The sequence below is a fragment of the Bombina bombina genome, chromosome 3 (assembly GCF_027579735.1).
Source record: "Bombina bombina isolate aBomBom1 chromosome 3, aBomBom1.pri, whole genome shotgun sequence".
Lineage (NCBI taxonomy): Eukaryota > Metazoa > Chordata > Amphibia > Anura > Bombinatoridae > Bombina > Bombina bombina.
The window spans coordinates 1,119,842,722-1,119,860,824 of NC_069501.1; the positions used below are offsets into that span (position 1 = coordinate 1,119,842,722).

Below are 18,103 nucleotides of genomic sequence, written 5' to 3' on the forward strand. Positions count from 1 at the left end.
CCATAAAAAAATATCCAGAAATGCAGATGTGATTTTAAAAAGGATATTAGTTGTTTACATTTTAAAAACAAAAGTGTAAAAGTTTTAATAAAGCAACGACCATGTTGTAACCTAGGTTTCCTTCTCTGCTGAGGCCAGTTAGGGATAGTTATAAATGTTATGCACTTTTACTTTTAGCAGACCCTGGAAAGCCTACAACCTCCAGGATAAAATTGCAGGGAAAGGGGATAAAATAAAATAATGAAATTATATTGCAAATTTGTTTTACAGAAAACATTTAAAAGGAAAAGAAACAGACTATGGGGCATATTTAACAATGTGCGAGTGGACATGATACAAAGTCAGCATTTATCATTGCACCAGCAGTTTAATCGGCCGCTAGCAGGGGTGTCAATCAACCCGATCAAATTCGATTGGGTTGATTTCTGTCCGCCGCCTCAGAGAAGGGGGATAAGTTATGGAGCAGCGGTCTTTAGACCGCTGCTTCATAACTTCTTGAAAACTTCTGTTTATACGGAGCCTGATAAATATGCCCCTATATGTAATAAAGAGAGTGATTTCTCTAAGACCTTACCTTGGAGTGGTCTCACCATTACATAAATATATTTTTTATTAATGCCATACATATCATACATACTCCTACTTACATAGTAACATAGAAACATAATAGCTGAGGTTGAAAGAAGACAAAAAGTCAATTTAGTTCTTGTTTATCCTTGTTTGTTTTTAAAAAAAATAAAAAATAATACGTTTAAAAAGCCTACTCATTTAAGACAACCAATCATAGCCTTAGATACTGTTTATTCCCCACAGAAATATAAAATTAAATTTTTAAAGCAATCTATTGTATTGTCACTACTTCCCGAGGCAAAGCTTTTCACGGTTTAATTGCTCTCACAGTGAGAACCTTTTATTGCTGTAGATTGAATATTTGTAATTTCTTCTACTCACTGTGTTAACACAGCTTGGCCTTGAGGCCAAAATATATAAAGGGACAGTCAAGTCCAAAGAAAACCTTCATGTTTCAAATAGGGCATGTAATTTCAAACAACTTGCCAATTTAATTTTAACACCAATTTTGCTTTGTTCTCTTGGTATTCTTAGTTGAAAGATAAACCTAGGAAGGCTCATATGATAATTTCTAAGACCTTGAAAGCTGCCTATTATCACATGCACTAATTGGAAAAAATGAAAGTCAATAGATAATTAATAAAATGTCTTATGATCAGGGGGCTGTCAGAAGCTTAAATACAAGTTAATTACAGAGGTATAAACTGGGGAATGGGTAATAAAGGGATTATCTATCTTTTAAAACAACACAAAATCTGGTGTTGACTGTCCCTTTAAGGATGGGTGGAGATTCCACAGGCTAAATAAAATATTGCAAATGCAATCATAAGGGTAAAGGAAATACTTCTAAATAATTTAATACACTCCAGCAGATAAAGTGCATCATTGGGGACAAATTAAAGGGATGAACATTTATGAGTAAAATGTCCCTTTAAACCTTGCTGACCACTTAATTATTATAATCAATACTCCTCCTCTGCAATTGTGTCAAACCAATCACAAACAACACAACCTCTCCCCTGCAGCCTTAAAACACCTAAAAATGCACACCCTATCAGTAACATCAGTATTATATATACCCGTGTGTCAATTTATAGTGCATGTGAGATACATTGATTTACATCTTATAAGTGAATATTACTATATGTACCCTTTATACGCAACTATGTGGATGTGAGTTATAGTACAAGAATATGTCATAAACATGATATGTTTTTATTACCATTTCCACACAGGTCATATTATATGCTTTAACAATATTAGTGTAATAAAACACACCTCACATGGAAGTGTATGCCAATTAAATAACAGAGGACAAGGTTTATGGTGAACTATAATAATATTTATTTATTTTTTGGCTTCTTGGATGAGGGAGCGGAGGTGCCTGTAGTGGATTGCCTTGTTCTCCTGGTTTTAGCAGATTCTGGTGTTTCTGCTGGTGTGCTGGCCACAGATGATAGGCTGGAGGCAGTGTCCTGCTGGTGTGTAAAGTGCTCAACCAACTCACCCAAGAGTTGATTTTGTTCTCTCCATCTATTGTCCATCTGCATCTGCATATCAGACAGCATTCACATCATATGTGACTGGTTTTGAACACTTGCATGTGTTCAGCCAATAGAATGAGAGCTGCTTAAATCCTATTGGCTGATTTGAATAGCAAATAGGATTTTAGCAGCTCTAATTTCAGCCAATAGGAATGTAAGGGATGCCATTGAATTGCGTACCTTGCATTGAAGATTCAGTGTACGGCGGCGACCATATGAAGAGGATGCTCCGCGCCGGGTGTCTTCAGGATGGACACGCTCCAGGGCAAGTGGTCGCTTAGCTTTTTCAGGGCAATGGGTAGCTTAGGTTTTTTTATAGAGTTAGGTTTTTTATTTTGGGGGGTTGGTTGGGTGGTGGGTTTTACTGTTGGGGGGGTCTTTGTATTTTTTTTTTACAGGTAAAAGAGCTGTTTAACTTAGGGCAATTGCCCTACAAAAGGCCATTTTAAGGACTATTGGTAGTTTATTGTAGGCTAGGGTTTTTTTATTTTGGGTGGGCTTTTTTATTTTGATAGGGCTAATAGATTAGGTGTAATTCTTTTTTATTTTGAATAATTTCGTTTGTTATTTTTCGCAATTTAGTGTTTGTTATTTTTTGTAATTTAGTATTTTTTATTTTTTGTAATTAGATAGTTTGTAATTTTTAGAAGTAGTAGTAGTGTTAGGAATTTTTTTAATTTGTAGTTTAGTTTTATTTAATTGGTAGTTAGTTTAATTTTAGTTTAATAATTATATTAGTTTAACTGTTAGTTTAAACTTAGTTTTCTTTAATTTGACAGGTAAGTTTTAATTTAATTTAAGATAGGGAAATTGTAATTTTAATCTAAAGTTAGGGGGCGTTAGGTTTAGGGGTTAATAGGAAGTGTATGGGTGTTTAGTGTACTTTGTAGCAGTTTAGTGATGAGTTTTATGTTACAGATTTGTAGCGTAAAACTCATAACTAATGCTTTTAGATGGCGTTACGGATCTTGTCGTTTTACGCTGTAACGCAGGTTTTTTAGCCTCACCGCAAAACTCGTAATGGCAGCGCCATGGAAATCCCATGAAAAAATTTAATTTTTACTTGTGCGAGACTGATGTTGCGTTACCGGCTAAAAGGCTTGCGGTACAGCTATACCGACAAGACTTGTAATGACTGCGGTGCTGTTTTAATGCTGAAAATGCCATAACTTGTAATCTAGCTGTATGTATATAATAATATACATATATATTTATAGTTGCTGCTCGCGTTTGCATTGCTGACAACTTGTCAATGCTGGGATTAAACAGTGGAGTGCACTAAAGCGATATTTAGCGCTCCACTTGTAATCTGGCCCATAGATGGGTTAGGTGTAAAATATAGGAAATCAGATGGCAGCACTCCAAGATAATAAAAGATGTATAATTTATTTACATCTACTCCAAACAAAAATAGAACAACGACGTTTCGGGTGCTACCCCTTAATCATGTTGCATACATCACATACAAGAATTGCACCTTATAAACCACTCCCCTTAATCACAATTGACACACCTGTGTTTACAGGCTCTCAGGTAAATACAATATATACTACCACCTAGTGGTTGTTAAGAAATTTACAATATCAAACTAACATTAGCCATCTAGTGGACAAAACCATATATTGCATATATTATCCAAAGTGTACATATATAACAATAAAAGATCCATTGCACACAATATATATTGAAATATTTTGAAATAACTTATGTATAACATCAAATAATGCTATAATTTAGTAATATTAGTTACTATGTAAAAGTTAAAATAATATTCCCACTAAGAATTACAAAAAAACTGATAAATCAAAATCCTTATTCATGCCCATTGGGCATAATCTCTCTATTGCAGAGGTAAAATGTTTATAATTATAACTGTGATGGTTATGCAAAACTGGGGAATTCGTAATTAAGGGATTATCTATCTTTTAAAAGAACAAAAATTCTGGTGTTGTCTGTCCCTTTAAGCATAATCTCTATATTGCCTCCACCTCTTGGAATCTCTATATGGTCTATAATTTGAAATCTAAGGCCTCGCTTCCATTGAGTCGTAATTCAGTTTGCGTGCACTCGCAAACCGTTAAATATGCTGTCGAAAAGCAATATCGTTTATCGACTGTTTCCAATGGCGCGTTATACCTCAATATCGGCAGCTGGACTCCGGCTGCCGAAAAAATCTTTGCGTCCCAGAGAAAGTAATAGAAGCCGTTAATCGATAAATTATACCAGGTTTCTAATGAAAGCGCAAACCGTTAATATACTGTCGGAGGCTGTCGATACATTGAGAAATATTACACCCAGCTCAACTTGGTGTAAAAGAGGAAAATTGTGCTTTTAAAAACCTATTTTCTATTGAAATGATAAAACTTGCAAATAATGCAAGTGTTTTAATGTAGAAATAAATTGTTATAAGTAATATTTATTGTTGTCTCATGTATAGAAATAGTTGAACTTATATTCTAATAGAAATATCAGTATATATTTAAATATAATAATATATGCAAGAACATATCTACAGAATGCAAACTAGACCTATGCCTAGGGCAGCAATATGTATTACTTATATTTATGAAGTGGTAAATATAATTATATTAAAAAATAGTATTTGATTTTTAAAAATATGGATAAGTGTATCTTTATTTTTCTTGAGAGGTGATCACTGGTAAGGAGCACGGACGTTAAATGTAAATTCTATAGCGTAAGGTCGGGTTACCTTAGCAACTAATTGATTTTCAAGAAATCCGACATCAGATGGAAGCGTTAACACAACGTTAACTTACAGCTACACGAAAAGAGCGACTGCACGCTATCTGCAAAATATTTCAATGGAAACCTGGTACTAAAATGGAGCCCTAAATTACTTTTAGCTGTCGTCCGCTTCGGTAGCTTACGGCTCCATTTTTAACGACTCAATGGAAGCGAGGCCTAAGTTGGGATACCTGATGTCCAGCTTTTAAAAAAATGTTCAGCGACTGGAGATTTAATATATTTAGTTCTAATATTAGATTTATGTTCATTTAATCTTTCTCTTATCTGGCGAGTCGATTCACCTATATAAATACAGGCACATGGACATTTCAGTAAATAAATAGCATAAGATGTGTTACATGTATAGTAACCTTTAATATAAAATTTCTTCCCAGTTTTGAGCTGTGTAAAAGTGGAACCTTTGATCATATTGTTGCAATTCGAGCAACTTAAACAGGAGAAGCAGCCTGTATTCTTTTTACCAATAAAGTATTGTCTACTCTTTTTAACTGATCCAATATCAGCTTTTATGAGAGTATCCCTTAAATTGCGTGCTCTTCTGTACGCTGGCATAGGGGGCTGTTGGAATTCTAATATCTCAGGATTACCGATATGAAGTATAGACCAATGTTTACAAAGGATCTTACGTATTTTTTTTACTTAATATATGATAATCACTGGCAAAAATTATACTTTCTTTCTGTAGATTTATCTTTCTTTCCCTCAGTTTTAGGGTTTTTCAATAAGTCTTGCCTTGAGATTCTCATAACCTCAGTGATTTCTTTATAAATAAAATTGGGATCATACCCCCTTTGAATAAATGCTTGACCCATTTCTTGTAATCTAATCTCTGCAATTCCATCGTCTGAAACTATACGTCTTACCCGCATTAATTGGCTTCTAGGTAATGATTTCTTCAAATGTGGGGGATGTGAGCTTCGTTCATGTACCAAATTTAATGTGATATGTCTAGTAACTGTATTAAGAGAGTTCACAAGAGAGTTACACTAACCAGGGACTCAATGTCGCCCATCCACACACCAAATATATTGTCTATATAGCTCCACCAAGTGGCGCCATATAGTAAAAATAATTCATGTTGATAGACAAAAGTCTCTTCATATATATTCATAAATATATTGGCGTATGTAGGGGCGACATTGGATCCCATGGCTGTACCATGCAATTGTATGTAAAATTTTCTTGAAAAAGGAAATAATTACATCTCAAAATAATATCCAATAGCTGTAAAATAAAATCAATTTGTATATTATTGTATCTACCAGATTGTAACAATGTTGTCTGTACTGCTCCCATTCCACTTGAATGTGTAATGGAATTGTATAAGCTAGAAACATCTAAACTAAAGAATATGCTCTTATTAATCTGTACAGAAACATTCTCCAATTTTCTAAGAAAATCTCCTGTATCCCTAATATATGAAGATGATTCAACAACAAATGATTACAATATACAATCTAAATAGATAGAGATATTGGAAATAACAGAACCAGTGCTGGCTTTAATAGGCTGTCCCGGGGGGCATTAAAGTTCTTATGAACCTTAGGTAGGGTATATATAACAGATGTCCTAGGGTCCTTACAAATCCGAAATTTTTCAGTTTTAGCATCAATTAAGCCATCAAATACATGTTGTAATCTCTCTTTCAATATCAAAAATTGGGTTATAATCTATAGCTTTATATACGCTGCAATCAGCTAATTGGCTCTTAATCTCTTCAATAAAATAGTCCCTTTTAAGGACGACAGTTGCCCCACCCTTATCTGCTGCCTTCAGCAAAATGTATTTCCTGTTCTTAATAGTCTGAACAGCCTCAACCTCCCTTTTAGTAAAATTACTGGCATTTCTTAACACATTATTTTTAGCTGTTTTATTTTTGATTTTATTAACATCATTGTGAACCAAAGATATAAATGTATCAACACTTTTGTCATAAACACCAAGATTAAAACTGCTTTTGCTTTTCAAACCCAAAGCTTTTATTTTTAACTCATTAAGTGTTGACCCATCCATATCCTTAGTAGAGGATACTGACATATTCCCCTTAGGAACAAAACCATCACCCTTGGAGAAAAACTATTTAAATTTAAGATTTCTAAAGAATTTAAACAAATCAATTTCCAACTGAAAAAAGTCACATAAATTTAATGGGCAAAATGATAGTCCCTTATTTAGCACATCCAATTCTATATCTGTAAGATCAGTTCCAGAGATGTTAATTACCAGACCATCATAGGATCGATCAGTCCCATCAATAGTATTCGCAACCAGACTCCCCTTTCTTATGCAAGTCTCATTATTATATATGGACCTGTTGGTAAATAGCCAGATAGTAGCTATTTTTTCACAGGTTTCTTCATACGATTTCCTCTGCATGGCTGCTTTTTGCCTTCTCCGATGTCTCCTTTCTCTATGCCTGTGCTGTTGTTTCTTTCTGAGTCTCCCATCGCGGGAGAAGAGTTTCCCGATGTCTCGCTCCTGTTCCTCTGTCCCCTTTGCTGTTGGCGCCATCGTAACCCGGAAGTCCCGCCTCTTTCTCTCTGCATGGGATCAAACTTCCATCTATACACACGATTGGTAGAATAGTCTTCTTCATCACAAAGGAATTTTTGTCTCTTACGTTCTTGTATAGTAGTGCGACATTGGGTCCCTGGTTAGTTTTGTGAACTCTCTTAATACAGTTACTAGACATGTCACCTTGAATTTGGTACATAGTGAAGAACGTATAGATTTCCTTGATACTACAGTCATTAAACATAAGGGACACTTAATTATTGATCTCTTTAAAAAGAGTACGGATAGGAATAGTCTCCTGCATGAACGTAGCGCACATCCCCCACATTTGAAGAAATCATTACGTAGAAGCCAATTAATGCGTGTAAGACATATAGTTTCAGACGATGAAATTGCAGAGATTAGATTACAAGAAATGGGTGAAGCATTTATTCAAAGGGGGTATGATCCAAATTTTATTTATAAAGAAATCACTGAGGTTATGAGAATCTCAAGGCAAGACTTATTGAAAAACCCTAAAACTGAGGGAAAGATAAATCTACAGAAAAAATGATGCTTTTTACCAGTGATTATCATATATTAAGTAAAAAAATACATAAGATCCTTTGTAAACATTGGTCTATACTTCGTATCGGTAATCCTGAGATATTAGAATTCCAACAGCCCCCTATGCCATCGTACAGAAGAGCACGCAATTTAAGGGATACTCTCATAAAAGCTGATATTGGATCAGTTAAAAAGAGTAGACAATCCTTTATTGGTAAAAAGAATACAGGCTGCTTCTCCTGTTTAGGTTGCTCGAATTGCAACAATATGATCAAAGGTTCCACTTTTACACAGCTCAAACTGGGAAGACATTTTATATTAAAGGTTACTATACATGTAACACATCTAATGCTATTTATTTACTGAAATTTCCATGTGCCTGTATTTATATTGGTGAATCGACTCGCCAGATAAGAGAAAGATTAAATGAACATAAATCTAATATTAGAACTAAATACATTAAATCTCCAGTCGCTGAACATTTTTAAAAAAATGGACATCAGGTATCGCAACTTAGATTTCAAATTATAGACCATATAGAGATTCCAAGAGGTGGAGGCAATAGAGAGATTATGCTTAAAGGGACAGTCAACACCAGAATTGTTGTTGTTTTAAAAGATAGATAATCCCTTAATTACCAAATCCCCAGTTTTGCATAACCATCACAGTTATAATTATACACATTTTACTTCTGTAATTACCTTGTATCTAAGCCTCAGCAGAATGCCCCCTTATTTCAGTTCTTTTGACAGACTTGCATTTTAGCCAATCAGAGCTGTCTCCATGGTAAATTCATGTGCATGAGCTCAATATTATCTATATGAAACACGTAAACTAATGCCCTCTAGTGGTGAAAAACTTTCAAAATGCATTTAGATTAGAGGCGGCCTTCAAGGATTAAGAAATTAGCATATGAACCTCCTAGGTTTAGCTTTCAACTAAGAATAACATGAGAACAAAGCAAAATTAAATGTACACTTTGGATAATATATGCAATATATGGTTTTGTCCACTAGATGGCTAATGTTAGTTTGATATTGTAAGTTTCTTAACGACCACTTGGTGGTAGTATATATTGTATTTACCTGAGAGCCTGTAAACACAGGTGTGTCAATTGTGATTAAGGGGAGTGGTTTATAAGGTGCAATTCTTGTATGTGATGTATGCAACATGATTAAGGGGTAACACCCAAAACGTTGTTGTTCTATTTTTGTTTGGAGTAGATGTAAATAAATTATACTTCTTTTATTATCTTGGAGTGCTGCCATCTGATTTCCAATATTGCATTGAATTTGGGACTTTAGTGGCCTAGAGATTATACATTTCTTAGGTGTAAAATAAACAATTGTGACAGAAGGATAAAGAGCGCTCCAAGAAAAAAAGAGAAGAAATCCTGCTGTATCTCAGTGACCCCTCTAGATCAACTCTAATTTAAAGGACCAGTCAACACAGTAGATTTGCATCATCAACAAATGCAAGATAACAATACAATGCAATAGCACTTAGTCTAAACTTCAAAAAAATAGTAGTAGATTTTTTTTCTGACAATTTTAAAAGTTATGTCTATTTCCACTCCCCCTGTACCATGTGACAGCCATCAGCCAATCACAAATGCATATTCTGTGAATTCTTGCACATGCTCAGTAGGAGCTGGAGATTCAAAAAGTTTAAAGTGTCAGTAAACCTCAAAAATAATGTTATATAATTCTGCACATAGTGCAGAATTATATAACATTATATTAGCCTTATCTTTATAAAACTTAATATTCCCTTTGATTTTTTTAAAAAAATTACTGTTTTTTAAACCCGCTCTCTGTGCTCTGTCTGACAGCAGGAGCGAGCTGCACTGAGTATAATGGCGCGGTCGGGCCGGGCTGTGACTAGACAGCTGGCCCGATGCGCTGTGTAATAGAAACAGACCCGCTCTCTGTGCTCTGTCTGACAGCAGGAGCGAGCTGCACTGAGTGTAATGGCGCGGTCGGACCGGGCTGTGACTAGACAGCTGGCCCGATGCGCTGTGTTATAAAAACAGACCCGCTCAGAAGAGCACAGAGAGTGGGTCTGAAAAACAGTTATTTTTTTAAAAAAATCAAAGGGAATATTAGGTTTTATAAAGATAAGGCTAATATAATGTTATATAATTCTGCACTATGTGCAGAATTATATAACATTATTTTTGAGGTTTACTGTCCCTTTAAATATAAAAAGACACATTAACATTTTGTTAATGGACGTACATTGGAAAGTTGTTTAAAATTGCATGTTCTATCTGAATAATGAAAGTTTAAAGGGAAACTGAACCTAATTTTTTTCTTTTGTGATTCAGATAGAGCATGCAATTTTAAGCAACTTTCTATTTTACTCCTATTATCAAATTTTCTTCATTCTCTTGGTATGTTTATTTGAAAAGCAAGAATGTAAGTTTAGAAGCCGGCCCATTTTTGGTGAACAACCTGGGTTGTCCTTGCTGATTGGACAGCACCAATAAACAAGTGCTGTCCATGGTGCTGAACCAAACATTTGCTGGCTCCTTAGCATAGATGCCTTCTTTTTCAAATAAAGACAGCAAAAGAACGAAGAAAATTGATAATAGAATTAAATTAGAAAGTTGCCTAAAATTTCATGCTCTAGTTGAATCATGAAAGAAAAAACATTGGGTTCAGTGTCCCTTTAAATAATTTTGACTTGAGTGTCCCTTTAAGTAGTACAAAAAACAAATATACATATATATATATATATATATATATATATACAGTATATATATACATACAGTATACATGTATACATCACTTTACAGTGCTTCGCTAATACAGCGCTTTGTGGAGCTAAGGTTCAACCTCTAATGATTTTGAAACATCACTGTACTCGTGAGATTGCAAGAAAAGTGACTGGCACCATTTTGTTATGCACAGTTCATTCTGTTTACAGCATTTCAGTGCAATCTGTGTATCAGTGTTGCAGTCGGGCAAATTTTACTACTGTAATTGTCATTATTTTACAGGTACAGTTTTTATTGAATACTGTGCTGTGCTAGTGTTAAAATAAACGTAGCACTATTGCACCCCTAATATATGTTAGTTCAAACATGTTTTCAAGTTTTTAAACATACTGGCAAGTGAAAAGAAAACTAAAACAACATTGTTTTACTTTAAGGCAGTTTTCACTTTACAGCGGGACTCCGGTCCCTAACCTGCTGTATGAGTGAGGTATACCTGTGTGTATATATATATATATATATATATATATATATATATATATATTTACCTATACCTGCATATCTATTCCTATAGATATATAGGTATAGATATGATTTTACATGAACAGTATCCAATATATATAGAAACATATATTTAAAAATAAAAAGTATATTTAAAAATAAAAAATAAAAATTTCTATGTGTAGAACACCCAACTTGTGCACAAATCGATTGTGTTTTCTCAAGTGCGCTAACCCGACATGAAATTAATATTTCACATTCCAATGTTCGTCACAAAGCAGAATATTTTCTATTGAAATATTACAAATTAAATATTTTAAAAAATTATATAAATTATTAAAAATTATTAAACATACTGTAAAATATTCTAAATAATCCATAGAATATATAAATATATTTTACAGTATATTTAATTCCTTTGAATCATTTATATGAATTATTTTTAATATTTTTTTGTATTAAAAAAGTTATATCATGCAAATGAAAGAAAGGTAATTACATATATAGACATAAAAGGCATGCTATTGAAAATGTTTAGTTTTCATGATTTATATAGAAAAGGTAACTTTTTAAAGTTAATATAATTTTATTAAATCATATTTTTACTTATATTATGTTCTTTTAAATTGTCTATCTTACAATGGCGTCATGTTAGGGATCTATGTTTAAAGGGACAGTCTAGGCCAAAATAAACTTTCATGATTCAGATAGAGCATGTAATTTTAAACAATTTTCCAATTTACTTTTATCACCAATTTTGCTTTGTTCTCTTGGTATTCTTAGTTGAAAGCTTAACCTAGGAGGTTCATATGCTAATTTCTTAGACCTTGAAGCCCACCTCTTTCAGATTGCATTTTAACAGTTTTTCACCACTAGAGGGTGTTAGTTCACATATTTCATATAGATAACACTGTGCTCATGCACGTGAAGTTATCTGGGAGCAGGCACTGATTGGCTAGACTACAAGTCTGTCAAAATAACTGAAAAAAGGGGCAGTTTGCAGAGGCTTAGATACAAGATAATCACAGTGGTTAAAAGTATATTATTATAACTGTTGGTTATGCAAAACTGGGAAATGGGTAATAAAGGGATTATCTATCTTTTAAAACAATAAAAATTCTGGTGTAGACTGTCCCTTTAAACAAAGAGTAATAATGGAAAAAATTACATATTCAATCGTAAGGCACAATTTCTGCTCTTCTGTTGTAGAGAGACAGATCTACTAGCTAATAAAATAAATCATTCTTTTTTTGGTTTAAACAGAAACATGTTTGAGAATATTTATTTCTAAAAATATCAAATACTACTGGTCCCTTGCTGAAAGTGCTGATGATCAAATAAGTACTAGTTGCATAATTCAGCTGTGTGACTAGTGCTGCTGATTGGATCAGATGCAGTTTCCACTTTGGACTAGCAGTATTCTGTGGGTACCAATAGGTTCTTCTACTTTGTGTTTATCCTATATGCTTGAGTAAAATATATAGCATCAAAGGGTCGTTATTATTTCAACTATTTAGTAACTATTCTACCTAGTTAAAATAAATACAAACTTGCCTGTAAAATAAAAATATATAACTATTAGTTATATTGTAGCTAGTTTAGGGTTTATTTTACAGGTATGTATTTAGTTTTAAATAGGAATTATTTAGTTATTAATTAGATTTATTTTAATTATATTTGTTAGGGGGTGTTAGGGTTAGGGTTAGACTTAGGTTTAGGGATTAATAAATTTAATATAGTGGCGGTGACGTTGGGGGCGGCAGATTAGGGGTTAATAATTGTAGGTAGGTGGCAGGGATGTTAGGGGCGGCAGATTAGGGGTTAATAATATTTAACTAATGTTTGCGATGCAGGAGTGCGGCGGTTTAGGTGTTAATATGTTTATTATAGTGGCTTCGATGTTGGGGGTGGCAGATTAGGGGTTAATAAATGTAGGTAGGTTGCGGCGAAATTGGGGAAGGGAGATTAGGGGTTAATAAATATAATGTAGGTGTCGGCGATGTTGGGGGCAGCAGATTAGGGGTTAATAAGTATAATGTAGGTGTCGGCGATGTCGGGGCGGCGGATTAGGGGTTAATAAGTATAATGTAGGTGTTGGCGATGTCGGAGGTGGCAGATTAGGGGTTAATAAGTGTAAGATTAGGGGTGTTTAGACTCGGGGTTCATGTTAGGGTGTAAGGTGTAAATATAAATTTTCTTTCCCCTAGGAATCAATGGGGCTGCGTTACTGAGCTTTACGCTGCTTTTTTGCAGGTGTTAGGCTTTTTTTCAGCCAGCTCTCCCCATTGATGTCTATGGGGAAATCGTGCACGAGCACGTAAAACAAGCTCACCGCTGACTTAAGCAGCGCTGGTATTGGAGTGCGGTATAGAGCTCAATTTTGCTCTACGCTCACTTCTTGCCTAATAACGCCGGGTTTCTGAAAACCTGTAATACCAGCGCTGTAGGTAAGTGAGCGGTGACAATAACGTGCAAGTTAGTACCGCACCCCTCATAACGCAAAACTTGTAATCTAGCCATTTGATTTTAAACATGTTTCTGGTTTTAAAAAATATATTTATTATTTGTTAACTTTCTTTAGAGTGAAGATATTTGTATAGCCTGATCAAAAATTTATCTTTTATTTCTGTTTTTTCATGCAGCATTGCAAGAGCAGGATGAAGCGGCCCTTCATGAGGAGGAACCTCAGGTCGAAGAAGATTGGTCCTCCCATGGAAGATCATTCTTGCAATTCCTGGAGGATGATGTGGACCTTACTTTTGTAATGTAGGATTGGATCAGCCCCCCATCCCCCAACCAATAGAAAATGTGTCCCTTACTAAGAGATGACTACACCCTGCTCAGCCTGGGAGAAGAAACAGCACGGGCCCTTTCCTCTCAGCCCTTGGACCTCTCCCAACCCGGATGGCATCCCCAACATTTTATGCCACCTCCACCACCATCCCCTTCACCTGCACCTTCACTACAGGCTGCAACATCACCACAGGATGCACCACAAGGGGAAGGAGCAGAAAGGGAACAAATAAGGACCGTAATGTTCTCTTTTAACACATACACCCACAGAAGTCTCCAAGTGCAGAGGCAGATGGTCAGAGTACTGTAGGCAAATATTACTGGAACAAGCAGACAAACCAGCCTGTTGGAGAGAATGATGGTGTGCATTGAACAGAAGAGGGGCTCCAGCACCACAGAGCACACTGGTGGTGCCTCCCCTGATTCAGTACCTTCCTAAGACTGTTGCTTCGAGCTTCTTGCCCTCCAACAACTGCTGTCTCTTCTGCCTCTAGAGCCATGCTCCGTTCTAGGAGTCAGTGTCCTTCACATCCCTCCTTCTACTCCTAAATTCTGAGGGTTTTTGTTCATCACTCATGCGCAAATTGTATATCTGGATTCATTACATAAATTTATACTAAAATGTTTGAGATTCATAACTAATATGGAGAGCAAACATGAATTTTAATAAGGTATTGGTTGGTATTGTATTTTATGTATGCATGTGAGGGAAACTATATCTAAAACCCTTAAGCCAGGCTCACCACCTGCCTCTGTACTTGGAGACTTCTGTGGGTGATTTAGTTTAATGCAGACATTATGGACCTCACTAGTTCTCTGTTTGTTCTTTCCCCTTCTGGTGTAAATATGTAATTTTTACACATTTATGAAATTCTTAGATATAGCATAAATATTTCATCATGCCAGTTATTTTCTAGAACATATTTTTTAAGAGGTTTGATTGTTAATGGCTGAAATAATTGTAGTATTGTTGTACTGTCAAATAGTTTTTCTTGTTGTGGAACACTATTAACAGCCTATGGACTTTGATATGGCATACTTGTGCTTCAACTTGCCAAACAATTGTCATCATGGACTGTGTCTCTTGTTGCTCAACTACTAACTCTAACTCTTTGTATGGTTTATGGTCTGTGTTATTCCATACCATACTTGCTGACAAATATTGTTTTTGTTTAAACTCAGGCTATGGGGGACTGATGTCTGATCCTGTAAATTAAATTGATATATGTTATGTCAATGCAATTGTCCCATGCAACTTTAACCCAATATTTATTAAATAAGTAATTTACAATTAGAGGTTAGTGATGTAAATTTGGGTTCGCGAACGGCGAACGCGAACTTCCGCAAATGTTCACGAACGTGCGAACCGGGCGAACCGCCATAGACTTCAATAGGCAGGCGAATTTTAAAACCCACAGGGACTCTTTCTGGCCACAATAGTGATGGAAAAGTTGTTTCAAGGGGACTAACACCTGGACTGTGGCATGCCAGAGGGGGGATCCATGGCAAAACTCCCATGGAAAATTACATAGTTGATGCAGAGTCTGGTTTTAATCCATAAAGGGCATAAATCACTGAACATTCCTAAATTGTTTGGAATAACGTGCTTTAAAACATCAGGTATGATGTTGTATCGATCAGGTAGTGTAAGGGTTACGCCCGCTTCACAGTGACAGACCAAACTCCCGCAGCGGGTACAACATCATCATCATCACACCGTACGTCCATGTGTGTAATGCTGCCCGACTGAGACATATCACTGTAATCTACATCCTCTGGCAATAATGGTTGCGCATCACTCATTTCTTCCAACTGATGTGTAAATAACTCCTCTGACAGATCAAGTGAAGCGACTGTGGTGCTAGTGTTGGTGGTGGTGGCAGGCGGGCGAGTGGTAACTTGAGAGGTGCCCGAAGCTAAGCTGGAGGAGGATGGTGCGTCAAGGTTCCGAGCGGAAGATGTAGAAGATTGGGTGTCCTGTGTTAGCCAGTCAACTATGTCCTCAGAACTTTTCGAGTTCAGGGTACGTGGCCTCTGAACACTGGGCATTATTCTAGGGCCAAAGGTAATCGCAGCACCACGACCACGAAGGCCCCTGCGGGGTGGCCTGCCTCTGCCTGTCATTTTTTTTTCGATTAGTGGTACTATAAGTGCAAGCTACTGTGACAACAGATATGAATGGCACTGTGCACTGGCAGAAGTTGGCAGAGTAGATGCTGTAGGCCTGACACACACGCGTGCAGACAACTAACTGCTATTCAATCTATTACACTCAAAATTGTATTTTTTTATTAATGTACACTACTGTTACACCAGATATGAGTTGCACTGGTGTGACACTGTGCCCTGGCAGGCCCTGAAACGCACACTAGTGATGTCCCGAACTGTTCGCCCGCGAACGGTTCACAGCGAACATAGGTTGTTCGCGTTCGCGTTTGTGGGCGAACACATGGCGATGTTCGATCCGCCCCTATGTGTCATCATTGTGGAAACTTTGACCCTTTATGTCACAGCCGCCTGACACATTAGAGCCAATCAACATCAGACACTCCCTCACAGACACTCCCAGCTACTCGGAATCCGCCATTTTAGACTCATAACGACCTTGCTTTTTTAATGAGAGGACGTGTTGTGTTTTTGCTCCTGACATTAATAGGAAAAACATAGCTAGGCTAGTGTATTTACAGTCCAGAAGGACTCCACTCATCTCTGCTGCAAGCACAGCACCCCAAAAAGCCCTTTTTAGGGCTATATTTCGTGCCGTTTTTTTTTTTTTTTCTTTTTTATTAGCATTTGTCTGGCTTTCAGCTGTGTGTTTAAGGCTCACAGCATATGCTGTGACTACTGCCACCACTGATATCTCCCTAACAACATTAGTTTAAATTTAACTAACCCAAAAATATAATTATTTTTCTAGTGTAATTTTTTTTCATTTTCTATCAGGCCAGTGTCACACAGCATATACTCTGGTTCATTGCTCTGTACCAGCCAGCAGCCAGCAGTGTTAATATCCGTTTATAACATTATTTTTAATTTAAAAAAAAAAAACACAAAAAAATATTTTTCTAGTGTAATCTAATTACATTTACTATCATGCCTGTGTCTGTCAGGCTCACTCAGCATTAATATACCTCTTTTTTTTCAGTCTTTTGGTTAATTGGTCTGTGCCAGGCAGCCACCCAGCACTCATATCTATTTTTCTTTCACCTTAATTTTAATATAAAAAAAAAAAAGTTTAAATTTGTTTGCTAGTGTAATCTAATATAATTTTCTATCCGGCCTGTGTGTTTTGCTGACATAGAGAGCCTACTGTGTTTACTTGCTGCCCTCCCTAGTCTATGAGCCACGACTCATATGTGTTTAACCTTTTTTTAATTTCCCCCCCAAAAAAATAATTTCAATCATTTTTCTAGTGTAATCTAATAGTATTTTCTATCAGGCGTGTGTGTATCCGACATACAGAGCCTACTGTTTTTAATAGCTGCCCTTCCAAGGCTATCAGCCACGACTCATATGTATGTGCTTAACTTTTTTCTTAAAATTTCCAAAAAAAAGTCTTTAAATCATTATGCTAGTGTAATCTAATTGTATTTTCTATCAGGCCTGTGTCTGTCTATATGACTTACACAGCATACTGTTGTTATAATTGCTGCCCTACGTAGCAGCCAGCCAGTGCGACCACTCATAGAGTCATATGTGCATTGCACTTCTTAACATAATTTTAATATTAAAATCTAAAATTTTAAAATATTTTGCTAGTGTAATGTAACTTAATTTTCTATCAGTCCTGTGTTTTTGTCACTTACACAGAATACTGTGTTAAATTGCTGCCCTACCTACCATCCACGACTCATATCTGCCAGGCCCAAGTAGCCAATTAGTGGCACCAATCACAATTCTTGTAACAGTAATAAATAATAAAAAAAAAAAAACATAATTTTTCGACTGTAATTCAGTCTCCTAGAGCCATTGAATTTCATTTACCTCCTGCCTGCCACTGCCAGCCTTTTGTGCCAGGCCGTCTAGCCAACTATTTACACCAATCATAATTGTTGTCACAGTCAGACAGTATAGTTATTAATTTAAATAAAAAATTTTTTTAGTGTTGATCTTAACCCTCAGTTTGCTCGTGCCTTTGAATTGCACTTTTATA

General features: G+C 35.9%; 1 long non-coding RNA gene across 1 annotated transcript in view; it reads left to right on the forward strand.

Moving 5' to 3' along the window:
- LOC128652098 (uncharacterized) overlaps nucleotides 1-15,187 on the forward strand; it is a 160,119-nt gene extending 144,932 nt beyond the window's left edge. The window contains exon 2 of the long non-coding RNA XR_008401267.1: nucleotides 13,800-15,187. This is a non-coding gene — a long non-coding RNA (uncharacterized LOC128652098). The remainder of the gene's footprint in view (nucleotides 1-13,799) is intronic.
- Nucleotides 15,188-18,103: the final 2,916 nt, after the last annotated feature.